This window comes from Anastrepha obliqua, chromosome 6 (genome assembly GCF_027943255.1).
Source record: "Anastrepha obliqua isolate idAnaObli1 chromosome 6, idAnaObli1_1.0, whole genome shotgun sequence".
NCBI classification, from domain to species: domain Eukaryota; kingdom Metazoa; phylum Arthropoda; class Insecta; order Diptera; family Tephritidae; genus Anastrepha; species Anastrepha obliqua.
The window spans coordinates 57,868,725-57,877,262 of record NC_072897.1 but is presented as its reverse complement, the minus strand read 5'-3'; the positions used below and the strand labels follow the sequence as shown (position 1 = coordinate 57,877,262).

Genomic DNA, 8,538 nt, shown 5'->3' with positions numbered 1-8,538 from the left:
ATGGATAGCAGGATCACCTGACGCAACGGATTGGAGCAATATCCTGCACAGTCAAAATCAGATAATTCAGAATAGCAACCATCAGTAAAGGGTTAATAAGAAACTATTCACGGCTACACAGGAGGTATTGGAAAAAATCGACGAGGTCGTGGATCGCACGAATAACGTGGTAAAGGAAACAGAAATCATGGAATTCAGACAAAACGCACTTCACAACATTTTTCTTCTTCGCGAGGATGTAAACGAAATGGTGCGGGGATGTCAGTTGGCAAAGAATGGAATTGTCAACACCAACCTACTGGATATGGACGAAATTAACCAAGTTCTATCAGAAATAGAAACGCTCCCATATCAGAATATAATAGAAGCAATCGAATATGGCCAACCGTCGGTACTGACTAACGGGACACTTCTCTTCTACTTCCTTTCAATGCCAAAAGTAACAACTAAAAAATATAATCTCCTGGTTACTCGCGCTGGAATCTATGGAGGTAAGCAACTAAATCTCCCTTTTGACAGGATGCTTGTCAACCAGGAAGAGACGTACGGTCTAACAAAGAATTGCCTGGTGATCAGCTCGTCCACGGTATGTAAGTCAGAATCCTTGATTAAACCGGAAGAAAGCAGTTGCCTACCGCGACTCCTAAAAGGTGGAGAAGCCAACTGAGAATTCATCAGACAGAATGGGTCACAAATAGAGCTGATAAACGAGAACACCGTGTTTATATCAAACTTCCAAGAAGTAATCAAAAATAGCAATGCCTCTATTACGGTAAATGGCACCTACGTAATCCAATTAAATAACGAAAGAGTCACCATTGGTGACCAAGTATTTTCTAGTTATGAAACTATTACCGCACAGGGCCTTCCAGCAGTACTATCAAAGGTGAAGAGCCATACAATGAAGGTCAACCTAGAATACGTCCACGACCTGACCATGGAAAACATAAGGTATCTTGGGTACGTTAATGAAAAGGTAAATTTCTCTCTCGCTTCAGAAATCCTCTCGATATGTGCAATTGTTCTTATTGCCGCCATGCTGTGGAGATGCTACAATAGAAAGCTAGACCTTCCGCCAGTTGAAATCCCGACTCATTGGTCAGATAACACTAACAACAGCAAAATCATTAGAGGAAAGTCTGCTCCTGAAATCCATCGCCTGGACAATAGCCTACCAGCCACACCAGTCAGTATCAACATGTCGCCAGGAAACTGTAATTACTCTCTACAACGTTTTAACCCCTCGCAATTTTCGTCTTTTGATCTGCGAGACGCAGATCTTTAAAGGGGGAGGAGTTAGTTATGTTGCCACTATACTTCCCAACGTCGCACCCTGTGATCACATTGCACTACACGTGAGTTCATTGCTCCAATTAAAGTTCACACAAGAACTTTCGCTGACGCGACACACGCGCAAGCGATCAATTGCAATATCCAATGCTTGGGAATTGCAAGGCCAGCATATTGGCCAACACGCGCAACCCAACGATTGCGAAATACCAGCAAGTGGTGGGAACTGCAACGTTGGCGAATTAGCTTAGGTTAAGAAGTTAGTTGGTAAGAATTATATTTTGTAAAGCTTAGTTAGAATCAGAACCGCAACTAGTGCGGAATAAAAATTATATGTGAACAATTGAAATCGCGGTTTTTATGTTATCGGTGAACAGTTGGTTCACCGCAACTTTAATTTTTTGGAAGCCCCTATCGGTCAGGGCTTAAGATGAAAGAAAATCAACAAAAAGAGTTATGGAGCACTTACAATAACCGGTATCGCCTTATTAAACCTAACAAAACTACCCTACAACATGTAGTATTCCAGCGCTCAAAGTTTTCTCAAGACTACGCCTCGGACATTGTGCACTTTCACACCAACATCTTCTCAATAGAAGCTACGATCCAGGTTGCGCTTATTCTAACAGCACATCAACATCTACGCTACACATCCTGGATACATGCCCAGCACTCAGCAAGATCAGGGGAGAAATATTTTCATCGAACACACCATCAGAGCTTTTAAAAGCTCCTACTGCAGAAAATATTTCAATAATATACAAATATATCAGCAAAGCTAAATTAAGTAACAAAATTTAATGAATTTAAACTATCAAATTTAATTTTGGTTTTACAAATTATAATTATTTATAGGTACTAATACTAATATAGTAGCATCTATTATATACACTAAGCAGCTGAAGGCATTGCTGCTAGTGCTGCCACAAATATGTAATATATTTATTTATAAGTATATTTCATTATATTAAATAAATAAATAAATTACCACACGTTTTCGTAAGTGTAATATTTGCATGGACAATTTTTTACTACCACATCTTAGTTAACGTAAGTAATTCATAGAAAAAAAATTACTACACCTCTACGTTAGCGTTTTGTTAAAAATTAAAAAAATGTTTACCACTAGTCTTTTTATAAATTAGCTGTTCACATTTTAGTATTTTCTTAGGTAAACTTCCAATTATAAGTAAATAATGGCAAGTTCAAAAAATATGACCACAGAAGATATTACCAGACTATTAATGGAAGATGATGAGGTTTACGATGACGAAATTTATGATGATAAAAGCGAATTTGATGACGACGTCGTCGATACAAATTTTTGCCCTGAAATATACAGTGATGGTGACTCAAACTCAGAAACGGATAACGATGAAGAAATGGGAACATCTTTTACAGAAGAAGTCGACAATTTGGGATCTGAAGGTGCTTTTTACGGAAAAAATCGTTTTAAATGGTCGGCACAAGAACCCCAGCGTTTTAGTAGGACTCCCTTGCATAATATCATAAGATTACCAACTTCAGTGGGTGCTTCACATAGCCAAGATGAGCCCGAAAATGTTTTCCAATATTGGTCTCGGATTTTTGATGAAGATATCGAGAATATAATCATTGAACACACCAACCGTAAATTAGCAGCAAAATTTGAGTCTACGAATGCAATTGAAGCGAAACCTTTGGATAAAATTGAATTGAGGGCATTTTTAGGTCTATTACTTTATTCTGCTGTTTTTAAATCTAATAGAGAATCCACAGAACTTATTTTTGCAACTGATGGAACAGGCAGAGACATATTCAGGGCTACTATGTCTAGGTTTCGATTTCTCGCCATACTTTCGTGCTTACGCTTTGATAATTTTTCTAATCGAAAAGAAAGGCTGTAACACGACCCACTAGCAGCAATTTCAGAACTTTTCTATAAATTTATTGAGAATTGTAAAAAGAATTACTCCATTGGCACTCACGCTTGCGTCATATGCCCACGATGTACCTCAGTCACTATAGCCAACTTTTACCAATATAAACACGACTACACTTTTAATGCTATATATATCTCATTTATTTTCGTTTTAGTATAACCAAGACCGTATTTCAATTATCTAAATATATAAAAAGAAGTTACATTTCCTTGGTAATCTTATAACTTAAGAATCGCCGAACCGATTGATACAAAAATTTTTGAGTTCTTTTCTGTCTTTAAGGAGGTGGTTTGTGTGAAGTTTAATTGAAATAAGTGCAGCCGTTCCTGAGTTATGACATTTTATGTGCGTAATGGTTTCCTCTCATACGAAATGCCTGTATGGGAAAAACAACAACAAATACACAGCCGCTTATGAGCGTTTCTGTTGTACTGTTGTGGTTGTAATTGTATTATGTTAATATTAATTTACTGTCGTTGGAATTCAGTTCACAGTTCTCTTATGTGCTTTGAGTTCTTTTATATCGTGCTCTCTCTTATTTTTATATATTCTCGTCCAAAATGACTTGAAATAATTTTCAATGTTTTGCTTTTACATTCAATTAGTAATGTACTGTACTGAAAGAATGCCACGTGCAAGACGAGCAAACATTGGCAGACGTTCACGTCAATCAAATGCTACAGCGTTAAATCGAAGATCACAAAGTGAAGAAGATCGTGTTCGACGAAATGAAGTGGAAACACAACGACACAGGCGGAGAAATCAGTCGGTTAATAGTGAAGCACCAAGAAACCGTCGTGGGCGTACTTCCGTTTATGATATACGTCAAATGGAACGCGCGGCTTTCAATTACGATGCCACCATTGATTACAGCATGCATGCCTATATTGGCCAAATGAATATAGAATGTATACATTGCAAAACAATTAAATGCAGAAACGAAACGTGCTGGTGGGAAAGTCAAATTGCCGGTGCTAGAACTTCCGCCAGAACCTTTGCATCCATTGATTTTTGGCAATCCACCAACGTCGAAGCAGTTCCTCTTAAACACTAAAAAATACAATTCATGCTTTCAAATGACATCTTTTGGAGCTACAGATATTATAAGAGATGGATTTATGCCGGCGTTTAAGGTTCTTACTTCGTTTGGAATAAACAATATCATATTTAATTTATGTGCCGTCCCTGTGTTCGATGTTTTTAAAAATTCAGATCCGTTATCTACATATATTTCTCGAACTTTACAGATTCAAGGTCAAATATACCATGGTCTTTGCTACCATTCACAGATGATGACCATCAATTTTTGCAAATATATTTTATTGGTGATGAGAAACGTGAATTAGATCAGCGCTGTGCAATTTTGACGAATACGAGAAGATCAATCGTGAATGAATTGCAAACAATGTTCCATCAACACAATGAATTGGTGAAATTCTTCAAAGTGGTACTCGATCTGATGCCCACCGATGGCCACAAAATCATAATAAAAGCCGATAAAACACCAATTGGGGAGCACGCCAGACGATTCAATGTCGATTGATGAAGTAGCCATTGTTGTGGTTGGTGAACAGTTTCGGCCACGAGATATTGTTTTGTATCGTAGAAATGAGCAATTACAACGTATTTCAGAATTCCATCGCTGTTATGATGCATTGCAATACCCCATTTTATTTTGGAGAGGGGACGATGGCTATCATATCAACAAAGTTTAATTACAAGTTTTTATCGGCTCTTTCACCTTACCTGTATATAGGTGACCACCACAATCAAATTTTAAAAAAGTACAGAAAAGGCTATTGTGACATCTTTAGAAAGTATGTTGAATGAAAAAAATCAACTAATTCAACTGTTAAAACATTTTACGAGTTCTATAAAGAAAACTTAATATGAAAAATTTCTTGCGATATAAAAAAAAAACATTTTATGTATGGTGGTGCGAAGCCCACTGGGTAATGCTAGTTTCAATATATTATCAAACTTCGGGTGTTGCCGGTAACGGGTACTACGCTCAACTGGACGGACGTCCACAGGGATGTATTTTGTAAGCTTATGGCAGCGTTGCCACGTCAGGTGACAGCTCGGCCACTCCTGCAGGTAAATCGCCCTCGATTTCATGGTCGGAATCATCATCGTCAAGTTCAGGTGCACTACTGCACCAACTTTTTATTTTGTCTGATGTGTAAACTGAGCAAAATTTCTTCTTCATGATTTGCATACCTAGTATGTCTTCGATAAGATATCGATCGTTGCCGAGAACCTTGGATATAATGTACGGACCACGATATCTCGGTTCTAATTTGCGGGATTCACCAACAGCGGACGGTTCATTTTCAATCACGACAAGGTCGTTCTCGTTGTATGTTGACGGTTTGGCATGTCGTTTGTCAAATCGCAATTTCCACTTAGCGCGTTCGTCGTTTATGTTAGTAACGGCTTGCTCACGTCTCTCTTCTATTGGTAACGTATTATTGGAATCCGACAAATCATCCTGAATTGCAGCCAGCAAACGATTTTGAATAGTGTCGCGTAATTTAAAATCAAATACGAGCTCATTTGGACAGAAACCCGTAGTTGAATTTTTTTGCGAGTTAATTGTCCATTGAAGATCTTTAATTTTTACATCCCAGTCTTTGGGGTTTTTCGTGGTCGCTCGGAGAAAATTGAGAATAATTTGGTTGGCGCGCTCAACTTGGCCGTTAGAGCGCGGGGTACGTACAGCAGTTTTGGTGTGATGTATTCCGTAATTTTGAAAACGCATCCTACACCGCGAGAACGTACGAGTTGCCACGTTTACTGCGAATGAATGGGCCCATGTGATCGATATGGATAACGCGGAACGGGATGGGATCGATTTGGCTGAAATGCATACTACCTTCAATTTTACCAGGCCGATTTTTTTGGTACTAACACGGTATGCACGCGGAAATATAACTTTTAACATAGCGTCGTAAATTAGCGAACCAGTAAAACGCTTTGATTCTCTCGATTGTCTTTTCAAGCGCGGGATGTCCCGCGTCATCGTGACACGATTTAACAACCCGCCAGCGCACTGCTTTCGGAACGACAAACACTAGCGCGCTTGGTAGTTTTTTATGAAGTCTCTGATTTTTTAGTTGATACTCGGTACTCAATTGTTTTTCACGTTCGGATTTTAATTCACCATTAAGAATTTGTATTATTTCACGGAGCGCGGTGTCTTGCAGTTGCATTGTTAAAAGCCAGTCGCTCTGATCTGCGGTCACTGTAAGTACGAAACCGGCTGGTTCTAACTATTTCTTTTGGTTTTTCTACCGGCATACGACTGAGCGCGTCCACGTGGGATAACGAGCTTCTCTGGCGGTGGATACACTCAAAACCAAATTCGAGTAGAATGAGCCACCAACGTGCAATATTCGGCTTAAGTTCTTTATTTTCTTTAATTTTTGCGAGCGCGGAGCAATCGGTTACGAGGCGGAACGGTTTCCCGAGTAAATATATGCGGAAGCGGTCCAGCGTTTCGACAGCGGCGAGCGCTTCTAGCGCGTAGCTATGGTAGCGGCTTTCTGCGTCAGTGCAATGTCGGCTATAATAAAACACTGGTTGCCACTTTTTGCCATCAGATGATTGCAGCATAACTCCTGCCAGCCCAACACTAGACGCATCGGTATGCACCTCATGCTGAGCGGACGAATCGTAGAGCGCAAGAAGTGGTTCATTGCACAGTTTTTGTATTAACTCAGTAAACGATCGTTGCTGCGCTTCGCCCCACACAAACTTTTGTTGTTCTTCTTTACGTAGCAGCTGCGTTATTGGTTTGACTATGATCGAATAGTTAGGGACGAATTTTCGGAAAAATCCAGTAAGACCCAGAAATCTTCGGACCTCTGTGACGTTTTTAGGCGGCGGGAAATCTGCGATCGCGGCTACTTTACGTTTACCCGGCGTTATACCGTTTCTATTAATTACATGGCCCAAATGCTCAATTTCATTTTTAAGAAATTTACATTTGTCCATGCGCAATGTAAGTCCATAACGTTTTAATATTTTTAGAAATTTTTCGAGTCGCTTAAGTCCTTCGTCAATAGTTTACTTGGAATAATAACGTCATCCAAATATGCTAACACTTCACCGCGCGGCATTTGTGCAATAATTTTATCCATCATACATTGGAACACAGCGGGCGCGTTTACCAGACCGAACGGCATGCGGTTGTATTCGTAGTGGCCGTCAGTAGTTACGAAAGCGGTATATTTTTTTGAGGATTCATCTATTTCAATTTGATGATACCCGATACGTAGATCAAGCGTTGTAAAAAAATTATTTCCGGCAAGTTGCGCGAACTGTTCTTCCATGATCGGCATGGGATAAGGTCTTTTTATAGTAACTTTGTTTAGACTGCGGTAGTCCACACATAAGCGATGTTCGCCATTCTTTTTTTCGACGAGAACAACTGGCGCGGCGTAAGGTGACTCACTCGGTCGAATTATATTGTTGCTCAATAATTCAGATACGATTTCGGAGACGATTGCGCGTTTAGCGAACGGAATACGGTACGGCTTAAGGCAAATTGGTATGTTGATGTTTAATTCGATACTCATTTTTGCAACATCACACTTACCAATTTCAGATAAATTTCTTGCAAAAACATCAGCGTGTTGTGTTAGTAGTTGTTGCAAGCTCTGGCGATCAATTACACTTAAATCATTTGTAACGTCAATTTTATTTATATCTTCTATGCGGCACTGATCTTGTTCAATAACCAAGCGATTACCCGCGCGGCACAATACGTCTCGTCCTAACATTACGGCTTCACACCAGAAATCATCGTCAATGACAGGCATAATAGTTGGATTATTATTACCGTCAATTTCTATTATCGCACTTAATATACAATTTCGGTACTAGCATATTGTCCGCCCGCGAACCCTTTCAATATTGTGAGTTGCTCACGCACGTCTCCGATTTTACGCGCGAATGTTTTACAAATATGTGTGCGACTACTACCAGGGTCCACAAATGCTAGAGTTTCTATACCGTTCACTTTGATTGTTTTAACTATTTTATCATCACATGCGCGCTGATCAATTATATTAATGCGGTTTTCAGTTTTCACATTACAGTCTGCGGTTTTATGCGTTGTGCGTTGGCAATTTTCACAGCGCGGCTTACGTTGTGGCTCGGCACAATTTACGGAATAATGTCCAAATTTAAAGCAGTTATAGCACTTAACTTTTTCGAGTGGTAACGGTGTTTGTGGCTTTTGATTTTCTGTAACCGGAAACTTTCGATTCGGCGGTTTTTCTATCGACGCGTTTGTTTTGAATACCATTTTAGGTGGCGCGAT

General features: G+C 39.5%; 1 pseudogene; it reads left to right on the top strand.

Moving 5' to 3' along the window:
* Positions 1-3,837: 3,837 nt before the first annotated feature.
* LOC129250574 (uncharacterized) lies at positions 3,838-4,505 on the top strand (annotated as a pseudogene).
* Positions 4,506-8,538: the final 4,033 nt, after the last annotated feature.